The 20024-nt window shown below is 39.7% G+C and overlaps 1 protein-coding gene across 6 annotated transcripts in view; it reads left to right on the top strand.

Annotated features, from left to right (window-relative positions):
* PEAK1 (pseudopodium enriched atypical kinase 1) overlaps nt 1-20024 on the top strand; it is a 257702-nt gene that overhangs the window by 2249 nt on the left and 235429 nt on the right. The window contains exon 1 of one of the 6 annotated variants that reach the window (XM_090269952.1): nt 7359-7422. The exons of the other annotated variants lie outside the window; for them this stretch is intronic. The gene's annotated coding sequence lies outside the window, so the exon portion shown is untranslated. Of the gene's footprint in view, nt 1-7358; nt 7423-20024 lie in introns of those variants that run through there. 6 annotated transcript variants of the gene reach the window in all.

Here is a 20024-nt window from a genome sequence, read left to right as displayed (position 1 = left end):
ATAATTAAGTTTGAGAGCTTAAAAACTTCCATTTGCTTATTTGTATACATGTTTTTTAAAATCTAGCAGTGCCAACATTTGCCAAATAAGCATCAGTCATAAATTCATGCTCTGGCACATTTCATACAATTCTTCTAAATTGTTCCGTGGTGAAGCATCATGAGATTATTTTTCACAAGAGACATTTGTTGTTTTTAACTGTAACGATGTGCTGTTTAAGTGAAACAAGTGCTGGGCTCTAACTGTTTGTGTCGAAACCTGCCACATCATACTCTTGTTGGATGGGTTGTTTAAGTAATTTGGGAACAAAACTGTGGCCCTTGGCACACCAAGTGTGAGTTCATAGCTCTTTATCACTGATGGAAATCCCTATTTTCACTGTTACGAGATGTGTGTGTGATGCGCTTTATTTTCTCCTTGCTGTTCTCTACCAATTGCTACTCCCCACTGCCACCCCAGTCCTTTCATTATTAGAGAGCTCCTGAGAAAGTAGGTTTTTTCATTGCTGGATTGTTTTTCCTTGGAGAAATTCTAGTAACTTTCATTCCAGGAACAGATAGTTCACATTTATTTTGACAAATATTTTGAGGGCCTTTTAAGTGGTAGACATGGTGGTAGGCCCTGCATATATGTAGAATGATACCTCTCTCCCTTTTTTTTTTTAAACATTTTTATTTTATTTTTTGGATTTTTTTTTTTATTCATTGTCAGAGAGAGGGGAAGGGACGGAGAAAGAGGGAGAGAAATATCAATGTGTGGTTGCCTCTCGTGTGCCCCCAACTGGGGGACCTGGCCTGCAACCCTGGCATGTACCCTGACTGGGAATCGAACCAGCGACCCTTTGGTTCACAGGCCGGCACTCAATCCACTGAGGCACACCAGCCAGGGCAAATGATATCTCTTTTTGCAAGAAGCATGTAGTTTAGAAGATAGCTGATAACCAATAATTACAGTGTGGTGTGTTGTATAACAGATAAGCAGAAGCTTTTGGATGGAAGCAGAAGGGTACTTGACCAAGACTTAAGGTCTTGGGAGCAGGGGAGTGTCCTGAAATACATTTTACTGGGTTACCTGTGTTAATCTTCAAAAATAGATAGGAGTTATTTAGGTTCAGAAAAAGGAAAAGGACATTTTAGAGCAGCGCTGTCCTGTAAAAATAAATGTAAAGTCATAAATGTACTTAAAAATATTTTTAGTAACCACATTAAAAAACTAAGAAGTGAAGTTAATCTTAGTAACATATTTTATTTAACCGGATATATCCAAAATATTACCACTTCAACATATAATCAATATAAGGAAGTATTTTAGAGGTATTTGATACTTGCTTGCTAGTCCTTAGTTCTTAGAATCTAGTATATGCCACATCTCAGTTTGGACTACATCCAAGTACTAGGTACTCAGTAGCCACAGGTGTACAGCATAGTTTAAAACAGGGGCTGATGAAGTAGTAAGAAACCAAATCATTGATGCCTTGTGAACCGAGCTAAGGAGCTTTAACTTTATCTCGAAAGCTGTGAAATTTAATGGGGGAAAAATTATGCTGTGATAGAATCATATTTGTGTTTTAGACCTATCATATTGACTGTAAAGTGAATGCTGGATTAGAGAAGGGCAAGACTGGTTAGGAAGCCATTCATGGTGAGAATTGATGAGGGATATAGAAGAAGGGGTAGATGTATAAGAGATTTAGGAAGTATTATCAACAGGACAGAGTAAATAGATTATGGAGTTGAACAAGATTGAAGATTTAAGATGATTTCCACATTTCTCTTGTCAGCTACTGAATGGGGCAAGCAACTGAAGAGAAGCCAGCCATCTGAGCCAGATAGACCAAAGATGAAAGAAAGGAACTATGAGAGATTTGGCATAGAAACTGAGGGAGAATATTTCAAGGACTAAGAGAGGTCTACATTGTGTCCTGCTATGAAAAGGCCAAGTTAGATAAAGACCGAATAAAGTTGTTGAGACTTCATTAAGATGTCATTTGAAGGGGTTAAAGAGTGGCTGAGAAATTAAAGTGTAGCTAATTGAGAGGGATTCAATGTTTTCAACATAAGACTGAAGTGAGAGTATAGGTAGAGTGAGGGAGATGAAGGAAATTTAGAGAAGTTTACTCCTTTCCCCCCTTTTTAAATTAAGAGGGTTTGGGGCATGTTTATGTGGGATTGGAAAGAATCAATGGAGGGGAGAAATTGAACATGCAGAGTAGGAGAGTGAGAGAGGGGGAGGGGAAAAAAGAGATGATTGATGGAACTGAGGATTTGGAGGCAATGAAGGGGATGGGATGTGCATCGGTAGGGAAATTGGCCTTGGGTAGGAGGTAGTTTTTTTTTTCCAGTAAGCAGAAAGGAAGGGGGAGGGGGTGAAGTTGGAGGCAGGGCAAATAAGTTTGTAACTGACAGGCTCAGAAAGGAAAATAAGTTGATGACATACCTTCTATCATTTCTGAGTACCTGCTAAGAGTAAAGGGGAACATGGTTGAATAAGGAGTCTTAAGAGTATGAGTTTATAACAGCTTTCAAGGGAACGGGGTGGGAGAGAGTCATGGGTGCAGACACACAGATGCATGACTAGGAAAATTAAAAAGGATTGTTAGGAAGTATTGAGGATCCATTTGAAGTTGTAGACCTTGGATTTGTAGGAGTACCAATTTGTGTGGTTTGATTTTCCTTCAGCAGTGATTACTCTGGGTATAACTGAAGAAACTCACAGGAATTCATAAGGTAGGTACTTGACTGTAAGATTAATAGCTGGGGTTCAAACACTGGTGCTTCAGTTCCAGGGATTAGGCCGTTATCTGCTGCTTTGCAGATGCCTGCTTGGTAGAGATATCTGAACAGTTGGTTAAGGGAATTAATGATAATCAAGATTGTGCCTGATATGAAGAACTGTGGAGTTCAGCCTGGATCATGAACAGGAAGCCTGGCAGGGGTGATTCAATTGAAAGAAAATGAAGGGCATGAAAGACTAGAGGTTAGTGTGAAGCCGAAGAGCTCGCTTGTAAGGAGGGAACAATAATACTAGCTTTTATTTATGGAGCACTTACCGTATGCTAGATAATGTACTACGTTATTTCTAAAAGGTTATTAACCTCATAGCCTTTCCTTTGTCTTTCTCCTTCAAATGAAGGAACTGGATTAGAGGGGTTAAAGAACATGTCTAGAGACAAACACTTATCAAGTGATGGAACCAGGATCCAAAGCACATTTCTTCTCTAAACCAAAATTTTCCTAAATAAGGAGATAAGAGAAAAATGTATTGGTTTGTCCAAAAAGTTCATTTAGTTTTTACCATAAAATAAAAGACACATTTTTCATTTTCACCAATAACAAGTATGTTGGCTATTTCCTGCTATTGGCTTCTAGTGGGAGGAGGCCAGGAATGCTGCTAAACATCTTCCAGTGCATCAGACAGCCCCACAGCCAAGAATTTATCTGACCAGAATGTTAATAGTACCAAGAAACTTTGCCAACCACTTTTGACACGTTTGATCAGTCACAGCATCTTTTCCATACACTGCACAAATCTTTTTTTTGCATTTCAGTTGCGTTTTTACTTTCCTTGAAATAATAAAACATGCCATGCTGAAAATGTGTCTTCTTCCATCTTCAATATTAAAATGGCTGAACAAAAATTCCCCAATTTTTATGTTTTTTAAAATGCATTCTGAGATGACAGCTGTCACAATACACTCTTAACAAAATTCTTTCAAATGAAGTTAAAGACATCTAAGAGCCATTGTAGGGAAAAAAAACTAAGCGAACTTTTTGGCCAACCCAACAGTAATGATGAAAAGTGGTAGAAAGACACCAGGATCTTTAATATAGGCTTTCATAGGGTGTATCATCCATTTAACAAATGTTTGCTGAACATTACGTATGTGCCAGGCATTGTTCTAGTTGCAGAGGTTACAGTAGTGAATCAAGACAAAAATCCCTGCCCTCATAGATATTACATTCTACCAAGGGTGAGACAGACATTAAACAATATAAGAAAGTGTGTACCCTGAGAAAGAAGATACATACTAATAAGTGCTCCTGGTGGTTAACTGGGTTCAAATTAAAAACAAACAAAACAACATCCTTCTCCCTCCATAAAAGCAAAACAGATTCTAGCAGCCATTCCTTCACAGGGGCCTCTCATGCAAACTGCACTTACGGGAGAAGCCTGCTCTGAGATACGTGCCTGCACTGTTTCTGCCATCTGAGCCAGTCCTCATAAAAGAGTTCCTGAAATCCTATTTCAACCAATAGGACTGAGGCTTTCCCCATCCAACCAGAGCAGCTTTATCCTGACCAGTCAGGACAGTGTCTTTTGGATCAATCAAACTATGAGTATTTGGGGTACTTATTTGTATGAGAACAGACCAATCAGGGACTGAGGCTGGGACTTATGTTTATATAAGCCAGCTCTTTTCTGGCTGAGAGTGTACTTTCCCTTTCCACCCAAGACTGAGGGCTTTATCTCCCTGGCTGAGCTGAAACACCAGAGGTGTCTTCCTGGAGCACAGTGGAGCAGACCAGTGCAGGTTGGAGCAGACTGGCACAGAACAGCAGACCAAAGTACAGCAGAGCTGACCAATGCAGCGCAAAGTCCACTGGCAGGGAGCACAGGAGGGGTGTCTAGCCAGAGAGGGGCCTGGCCCCAGGGCTGTCTCACAGCTGTACTGTTTTCACAACTGTGCTGTATCACAGTTGAACTGTTGTACGCTGCTAAGTTTTCTTTTTTGTTGCACCTCATGTTGGGGATTCCTGTTGGTGTTGAATTGGCACCGAGCATTGGCTAACAAAAGTTATTGCTATAGTATGATATATTGGAAGTTGACAGATAGCTTCCGTAGAGAACAATAAAGCAGGCAAGAGAGACAGGAATGTCAGGGCTATGTGTACTTTTAAAAAGGATGACTGGGAAGGACTTGGTGAGAAGTGAGCAAGGACTTGGAAAGTGATCAGGGGACACAGAAACATTTTGAATTGGCCCTATTGCAGAGGTGTGTTTGTTGTGTTCCTGGAACTCTAGGAGGCCATTGTGCCTGGACTAGAGGAGAAGGTGGTAAGCATTTGTAGTGATATCCCTGACTCTTAACTGGATATCTTTTGTTGCAGCTGGGCTTGCTGTTGGGTTGGAAGTGGAATGTGAAAAGAGAGGAATCAAGAATGACTCCAGGGTTTTTACTTTAAGCAACTGGAAGGATGGAGTTGTCATTAATAGAGTTGGGAAGACTGTAGGCAGAACAGGTTTTTGGGGAGACTTCATGAGTTCTGTTTTAGAAGGCTAAGTTTTTGAGATGCCTAATAGACATGCTAACAGAGATGTTAAGTCAGCAATTGAACAAGTCAATCTAGAGTTCGTAGAATGGTCCAGGTTGATACATTTGGAAAGTTTCTGTATAGATGAGATCTCTTGAGGAGTAAGTGTAGATCAAGAGGAGGTTGAAGGAATGACCCCTGTGGCATTCCAGTCATAGAGATTAGGAGGAGCAATCCTGTGAGATGATAAGGATTGGGATGTGGTTATAGGGTAGATTTCATATCCATCCTCAATAAACACTTACTCAGTACCTATTGTTTGCAAGAAACCAAGCTGTTTTGGGAGTTAACATTGCTCCCTTTCTTTATAAGTTGCAGATGGAAAAAAAGCAGTGGAAGGCAAAAACTAGATAGTAGTGCAAATATACTAGAGAACTTTGTTAGAAGATATGGACATAAATGAATTCAAAATGTGCTAGCTGCATATAAACACTGATGTAGCATATGTCATTCAAGAAACTTGTCAATGTTTCATGCACACAGTAGTAATTAGCAACAAACAGAAACTTCTCTGTTGACCTTGGTTTCTTAGGTTGTTTCAGATCTTAGTCCCCTGCCATTATGAGGTCTTGTAACAGAACCTCTGGGCTGCTCCGATTGAAAAAGAACCCACAGGCCACCAGAATTACAACTCTAAGTACTAGAGTTTAGTGAAAAGAAAAAGAACTGTTTATTTAACAGTTAAATAGATTTAGATTATTTGCGGATTTCTGCTGTTGAGTCTTATGTTCTTTAAAATACCCACAAACACATAGTTCTGCCTCCCCCTACCAAACCAGGCCAGCCTTAGAAAAGTCGGAAACACCGTTTCCCTACTTCCTAGGCACAGTTCAGCTTTACCAGTAGCTGCCAATCACTCAGTTCTGATTGGGGAGGTCCTGTCTGTGCTGTGGTGCCCTCCAGCTTTTAATGCAGAACCACGTGGATTCTCAGCCTCCTTGTAAACTGCCTTCTTCCTGCAAACCGCATGGATTTCCTCTCCTCAAAACCGCATGGCGAGAGCCTCTTAAAGCAGCCTGGAGAGCACTCTCAAAACCGCATGGAGAACTCAGCTTCTTTAATCTGCATGGAGAACCTAGCTTCTCAAAACCGCATGGAGAAGACCCCCTTCATCAAGCTGCATGGAGGGAATGCGAGAGAGAGAGAGAGAGAGAAAGAGAGAGAGAGAGAGAAAAAGAGAGAGAGAGAGAGAGAGAAGGAAGGAGGGAGGGAGGGCAATCTGGAGAGCCCCGTCCTCCAAACCGCATGGAGGGAGAGCGAGAGAGCGAGAGCTAAAATGTCTGCAGCTGCTTATATCCCTGACTGCATCCTCTGACACAGTGGGTGTTGCAACCAGTTCTGACCATTCACAGAACCGTACGCAGGCTCTGTAGGCTCCTTCCGTACCATCCCACAGTTCAAGACTCCTCCCATCTTCTTGAGCTTGGAAGTATCAAAGCCATTTTGCATAACAAAGACACTAGCAACTAGCCCCAGGCATGCAAAGGTGTCTTAAAAGCTGCTTCCTTTTCCCCATCCGCCAGGTGCAAACTCTGGGGTTTGTTTTTGGACACCCCTGTTTCTGTAACAGTCTTGGGTTGGTAACTGTGCCTATGGTCATAGACTATCAATTAAGCCACTCTGAACCGGGTCTGTTGCCCTTGACATTTTCACTTCTGTCTCTCTGCTACCTTTCCACAATCAGCGGGACTCAGACTCCTTAAAATGTTTCCATGTAAAATCAAGCAGAACTAGCCTTATTTTTTGATTGCTTCTTTCATGAATGGTCATGGAAATTCACATTTATCATTTAATTATTAACTTCATACCCTATATGCTATTATAGAACTTTATAAGTAATTTAAACATAGAACTTAGTAAACTGAAGTTTTAGTAAAATATTTTAGTTTCAACATTTTTTGCACCAAAATGGATAGGCTTTCATTGGCAGCTGATAGAGGTGGTGTTGCAGGAGACAGGCAAGTAGTACCTATCAAGGAATTTGTCAGTCACTCTTTAGGAACTAGAATAAAAATAGTGATTTCTCTACTTTATAGGATGGAGGACAGAGAATCTCAGGATTCCATTCTCAATTCTACCACTGAAAGGTTGATGAAGCTGTTCTCCATTTGTATGTACTGCTGTGTTGTCTTTATTGTGAGCAAATTGAACATATTCATATGCTGAGTGAAAAAAGGCTGTGCATTGAAGTTCAAAGGCTGTCTTACTAACATGTTCCCTAGCATGTAACAGATTCTCAAGTGGTTGGTAAATGAAGGAATTATGTAAAATAAAGCAAAAAGAGTTATTTAGCATGTTCAAGATTACTTAAGATACTAAAAATGTATAAGTCTGTATAATAGCATTCTCATTTTAGGCTAAACACAACAAATAATGCTACTCTGTAATGACATGATCACTTTCAAGTATCTTATAATCCTATTCTCCAGGAGTAGTCACTAAGCAATTCTAGTTGAGGAATCAAAATGCCTGAATTTGAATCCTGGCTCAACTGCTTCCTAGCTGTGTGACTTGACTTTAGTTCTTTAAGTGTGCTTCAGTTTCCTCATTTGTAAAGTGGAGATATTTGTACCTTCTTTATGAGTTTGAGATGAAATAAGAATATAGTGTGTTTGACATGTAATAAGTATCAATTAATTTTAAGTGTTATTCTAAAAATGCTGAGGCTAATAGCTGAAAGTTTTTCATTTTCTAGAAAATTATGTCTACTGAGTGATAATGGAAAAACAAAACCCCTTAGTGAACAAGGAAAAAAGACTGATGGGAGGTATAATGAAGTGTGGAAAGTATTATATCTTGATGTGTTGGAACTGTGAATAATAGATTTTCTACATTTTGCTATCTCCATTTCTTTTCCACTTAATTTGTTTAGATTTTTATTACATATTTAAGTATAAGCCAGACACTGGGCTTCATGAGTATTTTTTAAAAGGGTTTTTAAAAAAATATATGCTTTATTGATTATGCTGTTACAGTTGTCCCAATTTATTTTCCCTTTGTTCCCCTCCACCCAGTAAGCCCCTGCCCTCCAGTTGCCCCCCTCAGTCCATGCCCATTGGTTGTGCATATAGTTCTTCTCAACATCTTCCTGTCTACTCCATTCCCTCCTACTATGCTTCTTAATTCCTGTACCATCTCCTCCCTTTCCCCTCTTCCCCCTCCCCGCTGACCTCCCCGCAAGATGTTCCCCGTACCTATAGTTCTTTTCCCACTCTCGTTACCTATTTAGTTTGCCTTTGTTTCGGTTGCCTAGCTTCTGTTGTTGGTTGTTGTGATACAGTTTTCATTTTAATGTTCATAGTTTTGATCCTCCTTCTCCTAAACAAGTCCCTTTAACATCTCATATAACAGTGGTTTGGATCTTATGAACTCCTTCAGTTTTACTTTGTCTTGGAAGTACTTTCTCTGCCCTTCTATTCTGAATGACAGCTTCGCTGGATATAGTAATCGTGGTTGTAGGTTTTTGCTTTTCATTACTGTGAATATTTCTTGCCAGTCCCTTCTTGCCTGCAGAATTTCTTTTGAGAAATCATCTGATAGTCTTATTGGGACCCCTTTGTACGTAATTCTCTTTTTTTCTCTTGCTGCTTTTAAGAGTCTCTCTTTATCCTTAATTTTTGACATTTTCATTATAATGTGTCTTGGTTCTCCGTCAATCCAGTTTTTTTTTTTAAACTCTCTGTGCTTCTTGGACCCCAAGTTAGGGAAGTTCTGCTTCATTATTTTTTCACATAATTTTTCAATTTCTAGTTCTTCTTCTTCACCTTCTGGCAACCCTGTGATTGGGATGTTGGCCTGCTTATTGGGATTGGGATGTTAGCTGTCCCATAGGTTTCTGAGCCTCTTCTCATTTTCCTCACATTTTGTTTCCTCTTTCTGCATTGGTTGACTGTTCCTTCCTTGTGTTCCAATTTGTTGATTTGATATCTGGTTTTCTTTCCCTCACCACTAGTTTTGTATATGTTTTTGTTCATTTCAGCAGGACTAGCTTTCATTCCTTCCCTGTCTTGTTTCAGATCTGCTGTTAGGTCTGTAAGCATTCATATAACCAAAGCTCTGAACTGTGCCTCAGAATGATTTCCCATCTGCTGCTTCGTTGGATTAGGTATTTGCTCTCTGGTCAGTTGCGTCACTGGGATCTCTTTCATGATCTGTGCCATTCTGTCAGTTTTGTGTTTACGTTTGCTTCCTGGGCAGGGCTGTCACACCTCCTACCCTGTAGGGGACAGAGCCCTGTGCACTCATCACAACTGGGTGACACTTCTCACCACACGGTGGCGTTTTGTGTGGGTGTGGGGGTCCAAGATGGATTCCTGCCATTCGATCTCTACTAAGAGACCGGGAGCCTCCTCCTCCATCCCCACTCCCTCTGGCCCTTAAAGTTCGAGGCAATGGGGGTCTGCCTTCCCCGGTGTTGGAATTGCAAGCTGATGGGTTTGGTCTGTAGCCCATGGTATTCCCCAGGTGCTTCTCGTCTCCCCTTAAATACAGGTGTCTGTGCTTACTGCCAGCCCTCTTCTGTTGCTGCCACCATCACGCCAGCACAGCTTGACCTCTCTGCTCCGGCTTCACCCCTCTTACCCGTCCGGACAAGCACCACTTCTTTATAATTTCATATGTTGGACTTCCATTTATATTCTGGAACTTCTGGTTATTTCTGGTTTCGCGGTAGTTGTATTCCTTCTTAGTTGTGGAGGGAGATGGAGTGTGTCAGTCTAGGCCTCCATCTTGGCCGGCAAGGCATGTTTTCTTTAAAATAGAAGTAGAAAATATTTATGTAGCAAAGTCTTTTGAAAAAAATTTTTAAATGGCTCCATTGTTGTGAAGGATGCCTGCACTTTTTAAAGTTAAAATTGTAATTAAATTACAAAATGTCCTTATTGTATCTTGGTTCTTGTGTATAAAAGAGATTCTAAAATTTTTTTTTATTATCATGCTGGCTAAACAGTAATATTCAATTCAGAAAACCAGTAGAAACAGAAAGTTTGATCTTCAAAAATATCCTCGGAAATATTTCCAGAAAAGAGGTTGTTCAGGAGAAGGGAGATGTCATTTGGGTATAGGGCCTTCTTTTAGGAGAGATGTGATATTTTGGGGGGCACATTATGAAGAGGTGATTTCTAACAGGGAAGTTGTATTCTTAAGTAGAATGCTTTTGGTCAGGAACATCAATAGCATGTACTATTTACATGAGAAGGAATTTGGAGAAAGTGTTCTCCAAACTTAGTTGGTTTTTTTTCCCCCTTAGTTTTACTTTTCATCTTCGTTTAGCCAAATCTTTTATCGTCCATCAGACATTTGTTGTGTGCCTACTTTAGGTGTGTCGTAACTGTTTACATTTCATTCTATTTTTGGTCTTTTTTTTTTTTTTTTTTTTGAAGAGAAATTGTCAAGATTACTGTCTTTTTAAAACAAACAGTAAATTTTCTTCTCGTTATAGGTGTCCAGAAAAGTTGGGGAAAGGTTATTTTTCAGAACTTTTCCTTTAGTCATACTCTAGTTATTTTATCATTCAGTCTATTTTAACCGTAAATTAAAGTGTAGCTTTAACTATACTGTATCTATCCTGATTGAATTTCACATTTTTTCTTTTATTTATGATGACTGGGTATTGGCTTTTATTTTGATTTTCTGTCATGAAAGTCTGTATCTCATTTAGAACTTATTCTATGCATGATTCTAAAGATATGAAATTATTTACTTTCTCTTATGAAGTATTTTTCTTCTGAACATTCTACTACTTTTGCATCTAAGTGTTTAGTAATTTTTTTCTTTTTAATTATTTAGATCAAAAATGAGTTTAGTGAAGATAGAATTTCCTGAGAGCCTGATTGGCATAATTTTTGATTTACAAAATCAGGTTAGAAGCATAATTATGAAGGTATGCTGTTTTCCTTAGATATTCAGATATTGACATCTATTGGGGCAGTGGACCATAGTCCTTATACATTTTGAATTGCTTCCACAACCATGGAACTTCAGTTCCATTGAAGCTATCTCATCAGGTAATGGGGTATAACACAGGACCTGTGGAGTAGTGGTTTGAATCATTACTCTGACACTGGCAAGATTATTTCTAGCATTGATTCATCATCAGTAAATTAGGGATAATATCATCTGCCTTGTAAGCTTGTTTTGAAAATTAACCTTGCTTTCTCTCTGGTATTTTAGATAGGTGCTCAATAAGTGGTAGCTACTGTTGCTATTACATAACTATTTTTTGTATATATTTCCTGTCTAAATTCATATGGTAGTGCTGATAGCCAGTGTAATTTACATGGTTGTTTTAAATTAGGATTAGTGAGACTTTAAAAGCTTTTTATTAAAATTAAAATTTATTATGACTTTTGTTATTGTCTTCTCTTGTTTCTAGTTTAATAATGACAAAAAGTCAGTCTGGTCTTCCTTGGTTTTGTTCTAAATAAACACATGATGCTCCTTTAGATTTTTGTCACCTAGAATTTTTCACTAACATATAGCACAGCGTTGTTTTGCTGAATATGTTAGGTTAATGGGACAGTGTCGGAATTAGATAATTAAGCTGCTTTATTTTAGAAGATGTTGCTGTTACTCTTTTTTTCCATAGTTATTTTTAATCTTTTAATTTTATAACTCTGAAACTTTCTATATATCATGACTGAATGTAGCCTAAAATGACTGGTATATCACCATTTATAAGTTCAAAATTTCTATTAAAGCTACATATTCATCCTTCTTTCAGCTTTACACCTTCTCCTTTGTGGATTTTTAAAGATTCTAGCACCACCTTAGTAGTGTTCTGAATAACTTGATTTTCATGTGATATATATTTTATTGATGACTTTCAAAATAATTATGTGTTATTGAAGACTTAATTATTAAGATGATGACTTAAAAGTATCTCATTTTACATTCTCATTAAAGTCCTATAATTAGAAAATTCTCATTTGGTGTTTTATTTATAATTACTATGTTAAGTAAAACCAATTAGAAGTACAGTAGTCCCTCCTTATATCGTGGCTCACTTATCCAGCCTCACTATTGCGGGATTTTTAAAAATATTATATTTACTTATTTATCGTGGATTTTTCACTATATCGCTGGATTTTGCGGTACTGTATACTTATGTTGTTCAAGTTACGTAGGTTTAAGAGTGGAGAATAAATGTAAGGTTCTGACTTCGCGGGGGGATCTGGAACTTAATACCCGCGATAAGTGAGAGAATACTGTATCTGAAACACCTGACAAAAATAAGCCCCTAGACATGTGATTCATAATTGACTTGTGATTCTTGCCTTTTTCTCTTCTGTTGAATTAATTACTGTGCTTTCCTGAGTGATACCTGTCTTTCTGTCCCAGACACTGACTGAAGTTCACTGATCCCTGTTTGTGGTATTCTTATAGAGACTGTGGTTTTATAGGAGCTTTGTTTTTCAACTTTGTTTAATAACATTAAAAATATTTGACTTGTATGCTCTATAACTATCACATTGAAGGTTTTTGACCACATCATTAAATTAAGCATTTGTTTTATCAGAGGCTGATGGCAAGCATAGCAAAGAGGCATACTTGACCACTTTCTATCTTGTACTTAAGGACCAGGACTGTTGTTACCAATCTGATCAGTGCATAGTGTTTCTTTTGTTTGTTTGTTCGTTTGTTTTTTAAGATTTTTATTTCTTTATTTTTAGAAAAAGGGGAATGGAAGGAGAGAGAGAGGGAGAGAAACATCAATGCAAGAGAGAAACATGTATCAATTGCCTCTTGCACACCCCGGATGGGGTATCTGGCCCACAGTTCAGGCCTGTGCCCTGATGGGAATTGAACTAGCCACCTTTCGGTTCACAGGCCAGCGCTCAGTCCACTGAACCACACCAGCCAAGGAAGTGTCTGCATAGTTTTGACAGCGTTGCCTATTAGCCTTGGGTCATTGGCTAGAGCTGGTATTAATTCATTATTTTGTCAAAGAATTAACAGTTGATTAAAGATCTACTCTATTAGGTAGTGTCTTTGGCTTTGAATCAAAGAGATTGGTGATATTCAGATTATTTACCAGTCACTAGAACACAGGCACCAACTAATCAAATGGCCATATCACTGGTTCAGGGTTTTGAAGGACCCCTCCAATCTTTTATACTGTATGAGGCTTTGCTTCTTTTTTTGCTTAGTGGTAGTGGTGGTGGTGGTGGGGAAGGGAAGGCCATCAGCAAGCGCCTTACGGCTGGTGGAGTTTGGAGAGGTGGACTGTTTACCAGACTATGTTACAAAAAATATTTCAGTACTTCAGTACAGTTTTTAACTTAAGGCTGTACTGGTGTGTACCAACTGAATATTAGCTCTGCATAGGGAAAGAAGGGAGAATAGGAATTTGTTATAGTTCAGGGTTTCCTAAACACTGATAGATTAAGAGTGCAATGAAAACCTTTCTCCCCATTCACTGAGAGGCTTCTAATAAGCAAACAGATTCAAACAGATTGAGAATGGCAGTTTTTTTTTGTTGTTGTTGTTGGTTTTTAAATAACATAAAACTGTTGCCCATGGGGCATTTTGGCTGAAATCATGAAACTAATTTTGCCTAAGGGCTCTGGCAGAAAATGTAAGTACTGGCCTGCAGGTTCTTGTTGCCTATCATCTTTCATCTGAATAGCAGCTTTTGTTTCCAGACTCTCAGGAGCAAGTATGTGGACCTCTTCAGGGTTATATTTGTGTATGCTTGAATAATTCAATTTAGAGCCATCTAGATATACCAAATCGAAATATGTCAAGCTTTTATTGCCAGGTTTGATGACTAATACCTTTGAAATATAATGAAGCCAAATGGACAACAGAGGAAACATTTTCTCCATGAATATGTAACTCAAGGACTGATTTGAAAGCACCCACTATGTACTGGGAGTTGTGTGTAATGCAAAAGTGAACAACTGGCATTTTTCTGGGTTTCAATTTATGTGACTTTTTTCTCTGAAGCTATATTTAGTAAAAATGACTGTTGATGGTATGTGTATGTGTGTGTAGTGTTTCAACAAGATATGATTAAGGCTTGAGTTCCTTATGAACAGATCATTTGCTTCAAAGATGGTTTTGAAATAATGATTTAAGTTTTACACTGAATAATTAGAAAGGAATATTTCAGAGTATTTCTGTGAGGCTGTCAATATGTCACAGTATTCAACAAGTATTTAGATAGCATCTTCTAATCCCAACATATGGAGCTCACTGTTCATGTTACCAAGCAAAAAGTGGTTCTTTCATGTGGTGCCTTGATGTAAAACCCAACAATTAGTATTGAGGAAAACAGGTCTTTATTTACAATATTCCAACTTGGGGAGGGTAGTGACCACTTCAGTTCAGAGCTTTGTTCTCCTATGGGACCCAGCACTTCCCTTGTTCCCCAAAAGGCTATAAGCCAAAAACATGCCCAGAAGTTCCCCATCCCATATCTGTCAGCTCTCTTCCTGCGGTATGATGTCATCAGCCTCCTTATAATAGTTCAGGAAAGCATGTAACATATTGTTTTGGTGAAGTCCGGTAAAGGCCCAAGTCCCAAGAGAGTGCTTTCCACATGTCCCAAGTTTCAAAAGTCTAAAAGTCTAAAAGTCCAGGTCTGCAAGGCAGGAGTTCTTGGTGGCTTTGGAGTCTGCTGAAGTCGGTATGATTAAAATGGCAGCATGCTGGTTTTCTTACTAGCCCAGGCCACATGACCCCCTTTTCCCTGTTTTAGACTGCATAGCATTCTCTCTACCTCCTTACAAACTACATGGCATTCTCCTTGCAAAGTTCGTGCTTCCTCATTTTTAAATTCCCGACTGCAGCCTGTGACGCAGTGGGTGCAGTAACTGGTTCTGGCCATTAGCAGAACCTTGCGCAGGTCCCGTAAGCTCTGTCTTCACCATTCCATGGTCAAACCACCTCCCATCTCCTTGATACCTTGGAAGGGCCATGGCTATTTGCATAACTAAGATACTAGCTACCTGCCATAGATATGCAAAGGCATCTTTCAGGAAAAATGGCTGTGCTCCACTGAGTCACATCCCCCATTCCCCAAACCTTGGGCTGTGGGGAATTTTTGGAGACTCTTCTCCGCCCTGTAACATTCAAACAAATATTACCTGTGCTATATCCTTCCTTGTTGGAATTATAGCTTGTTAGTTACATACATCAGCTGAATAGTTATCAATGTATATAAACATTATAAACACATTCACATATAATTCAAAAGACAAATTCAAAACATGTGATACATGTTCAGTATTAAACATTGTAGAAATTGTAAGCTTATCATCGAAAAGAGTAGGTAAACAAATAATCATTAATGCAACCAGTTCTTAAAAATAGTCCTGACATCTGTCATTTGCCAGTGTAAAGATAATAAAGAGATGTGGTTTGCAGATTATTGGCATGTGCACATTCATTGGTTACAGTGATAGCTGGAAAGGTATGTATAGCTGAACCTTGGGAATACACCCAAGTGCAGAAGTATTCCTCTACCACTTAGAATGCTCTTTGTACCTGGAGAGATGCAGTGAATACTTAATGGATAAATTAATAAAACCTTAAAGTGATTCTAGGTTTCAGGCTCTGGTTCTCAATAAAATACTATTAACATAAACATAAAAATACATAAATATTTGGAGCATTTTGAAAGGACAGAATATATAGAAAAATTAAAATTAGCTGTAGTCTTTATGTAAAGAAAAGTAGTATTGTATTTCTAGTCTTCTTGTGTGTAAATATATGTATTATACATAATTCATATTACTCAATGTGTTATAGAACCCCTGGGCTGCTCCAATTGAAACAGAACCCACAGGCTGTTTTGTTAGGGGCCCGATTGCCTGCCACCAGAATTACAATTCTCAATACCAGAGTTTAGTGAAAAGAAAAAGAATTGTTTATTTAACAGTTATATAGATTTAGATTATCTGTGGATTTCTGCCATTAAGTCATATGTTCCTTAAAACACCCACAAACACATAATTCAGCATCCCCCTACCAAAGCAGGCTAATCTTAGAAAAGTTAGAGAAACCATTTCCCTACTTCCTAGGCACAGTTCAGCTTTACCAGTAGCTGCCAATCATTCAATTCTGATTGGGAAGGTCTTTCTGTGCTGTGGTGTCCACCAGCTTTTAATCCAGAACCGCATGAATTCCCAGCCTTTCCTTTCCAAAACCACATGGTCAGTTCTTTGTAATCCGCATGGAGAACTTTTCAAAAATGCGTGGTCAGTGTCCCCCATTATATCCGCATGGTCAGCCTTGTTAAAATGTCTGCTGCTTAATTTTTAAATCCCTGACTGTGTCCTGTCACACAGTTGTCATGGTCCCTAGTTCTGACCATTCACAGAACCTCATGCAGGCTCTGTGTGCTCTTTCCATGCCATCCCCCGCTCCAAGACCCCTCCCATCTACCTGGGCCTTGGATGCATTAAAGCCATTTTGCATAACAAAGACACTAGCCCCTAGCCTCAGGCATGTGAAGGCATCCTGAAAGCTGCTTCCTTTTCCCCATCCCCCAGCCTACAAGCTCTGGGGGTTTTTGGACACCCCCTTTCGTAACAAATGGATGAGCATTCCTGTCATTAAACATTTTTATTTTATTTTTAAAATCATCAGTAAGATTTATGTTTGATAAGTTTTGACTAATGTATATATCCGTGTAACCACTACCACAGTCAAAGTATAGAACATTTCCATCACTTCTAAATGTTTCTCTTAAGCCCTTGGCAGTCAATTCTTTCACAAAACCTTTGGTTCCTGCTATGACTAATCTGATATTTGTTACTATAGATTAATTTTGCCTATTCTAGAATTATATGTACAGAAAAATGAGCAGATAATAGAGTTCACCTATTACATAGTTTTTAAAATCCTCACCCGAGGACATTTTTTTCATTCCTTTTAGAGTAAGAGGGAGGGAGGGAGAGAGAGAAAGGAGGGAGACCAAGCGAGGGAAGGAGAGAGAGAGAGAGGAGGGAGAGAGAGAGAGAGAGAGAGAGAGAGAGAGAGAGAGAGAGAGAGAGAGAGAGAGAGAGAAAGAGAAAGAGAGAGAGAGAGAGAGAAAGGAGAAACATCAATTGACTGCTTTCTCACATGCACCCTGAATGGGAATTGCACCCATGACCTTTTGGTCTACGGGATGATGCTCCAATGAGTCACACTGGTTAGGGCAAACAGCTTTGATATATAATTTTAATGATTGATTATTCTAACTTATTAACTAATTGTTGGAACATTTTATTGAAGTTCTGTACGTATTTGTTTGGATTTATTACTATTTAGGACAGATTTCTGGAAGAAAAGTTACTAAGTCAAAGGGTTTGAACTTTTTAAAGCTCTTATAAATTGCAAAATTGCTTTTCCAGAAAGATGTTTACTAATTTATACTACCATGAGCAGTGTGCAAAGATGCCTATTATATTGCATTATTATGTTTATTACATTATCATTTGTAGCTGTCACTATAGCCTACATTATGCTGTAGTAAACAAGCTCCAAAATCTGAGTGGCTTAATACAACAAAATTTATTTTTTGATCATGTTCCTGTCAAAACATGCAGGCAGCTAGAACACACACCTACCGAATATGTTGATAAGCAAACTCACCCCCGCTGAAATGTTTGGTTGACAAGTATAAAAAAGCTGCCTGCAGAAGTGTGGTGGGACTCCTATGGGCCCACAAGGAGGACTGGGAGTCCCCGGTCCCCGTTCTCCGTTCCCTTGCTTCCCATTCCCCTTGCTCCTACAGGCCCTTGAGTTGGTCCAGGAGCTGCTTCTCCCCTCCTCTCCTTTTTCCCTTAATAAACCCATTGCCTGAGCCCACAGTGGTCTCCGGGTGATTTCTCGGAGCAAGGCTGCCCTGACAGTTCCGTGTATCAGCCTGGGGATCCTCTCCCTTTGAGTCATTTAGTGAACCATTGAAATAGGAGCTCCATCTGGTTACTTCCTTCTCTAATTACAGCAGAACCAGTTGTGTACTGGTTCTAAAGCTTATTCTTGTATCATTTTTTTTAAAGCATATTTTATTATGTTACAGTAGTCCCAATATTTTTCCCCTTTGCTCCCCTCTGACCAGTACCCCCCTTTCCCTCCAGCAACCCCACCCCCCTTAGTTAATGTCCATGGGTCATGCATATAAGTTCTTTGGCTTCACCCTTTCCTATATTATTCTTAACTTCCCTCTGTCTATTTTGTTCAACCAATTATGTTTCTTAGTCCATGCACCATATCCCCATTTCTCCCCCTCCCCACTCCTGGCTGATAACCCTCCCAAATGATCCCCATATCTGTGATTCTGTTCCTATTCTGGTTTGCTTAGTTGGATTTTGTTTTAATTGTTTAGATTCAGTTGTTGATAGTTGTGCCTTTGTTTTCATTTTAGTGTTCATAGTTTTGATCTTCTTTTTCTTAAGTCCCTTTGACATTTCATATAATAATGACTTGGTGATGATGAATTCCTTTAGCTTCACCTTGTCTGGGAAGCACTTCATCTGCCCTTCCATTCCAAATGATAGACTTGCTGGATAGAGTAATCTTGGTTGTAAGTTGCCTTTCATCACATTGAATACTGCTTGCCAGTCCCTTCTTGCCTGCAAAGTGTCCTCTGAGAAACCAGCTGATAGTCCTAAAGGACCTCCCTGTAGGCAACTCTTCGCCTGTCTCTTGCTGCCCCCAGGACTCTGTCTTTATCTTTCACCTTTGGCATCTCAGTCATGATATGTCCTGGTGTGGTCCCCTCTGGATCCAGCTCGCCTGGGACCCTCCATGTTTCCTTAACCTGTCTGTCCATCTCCTTTGTAAAATTTGGGAAGTTTTTGTCTTTTTTTTCAGTTCTTGCTTCCTCATTATGCATTGGTTGAGTGTTTTTTTCTTCCTTATGTTCCAAATCATTGATTTGAACCCCGGTTTCCTTCCCTTCACCATTGGTTTTGTGTGAATTTTCCTTCATTTCACTTAGCATAGCCTTCACTTCTTTTATGCGTTTGCCGTACTCAAACATATCTGTAAAGCCCGAGAGCATCTTCATCACCAGTGTTTTGAATTCTGTGTCCGTCAGGTTGTCTATCTCCTCATCTATGAGGTTGGCTATCTCCTTGTTGCTTAGTTCTCCCACTGGAACCTTGATCCGTTTCCCCTTTTGGGCCTTACTTCTCTGTCTCCTCATTCTGACAGGCTCCTGTGTTTGTTTGCCTCCACATCCCAGGTAGAGCTGTCGCTCCTGTTAGGTTGTAAGGGGCAGAGCCTTAGGGATTTGTCAGTGCATTGCAACCTGTTTCACCACATTGTGGTGCTGTATGTGGGGGAGGGGTCCAAGAGGGAACAATGCTGCCAGCTCAGCACTCGCCCCTTTTCCAGGCACTTCTCCCTCTTCCTCACCAGACTGGTGCCCCTCTACCTGCTGCCCTTGTCATCGTTCCCAGAGTGGGTGGGTCTGTGGACATTATAGGACTGTGGGGTCCCTTTATAAACAAGCGAACTCTGCTGAGACGGGCAGTTTCTGCCTCCACCCCAAGCCCCACTGGTCTGCACAGACAGAAGCAGTGAGGCTTGATTTTCCCCGGTGCTGGGACCATGAGCTGCAAGGTCCGGTGAGGAGCTGGGAACGCTCCCGAGGTGTCCTTCCTGACTTTTTAAAACATGTGACCGCGCTTTCCGCTGGCCCGCCGTTGCTGCCGCCGCCGCTGCCACCACCACACCGTGTCCTCTCCGCCCCAGCTTTGCCCCTCCTACCTGTCA

The sequence above is a fragment of the Furipterus horrens genome, unplaced genomic scaffold, assembly GCF_987537825.1.
Source record: "Furipterus horrens unplaced genomic scaffold, mFurHor1.1.pri manual_scaffold_3, whole genome shotgun sequence".
Classification (NCBI taxonomy): Eukaryota; Metazoa; Chordata; class Mammalia; order Chiroptera; family Furipteridae; genus Furipterus; species Furipterus horrens.
This window is presented reverse-complemented; position numbering and strand designations above follow the sequence as displayed.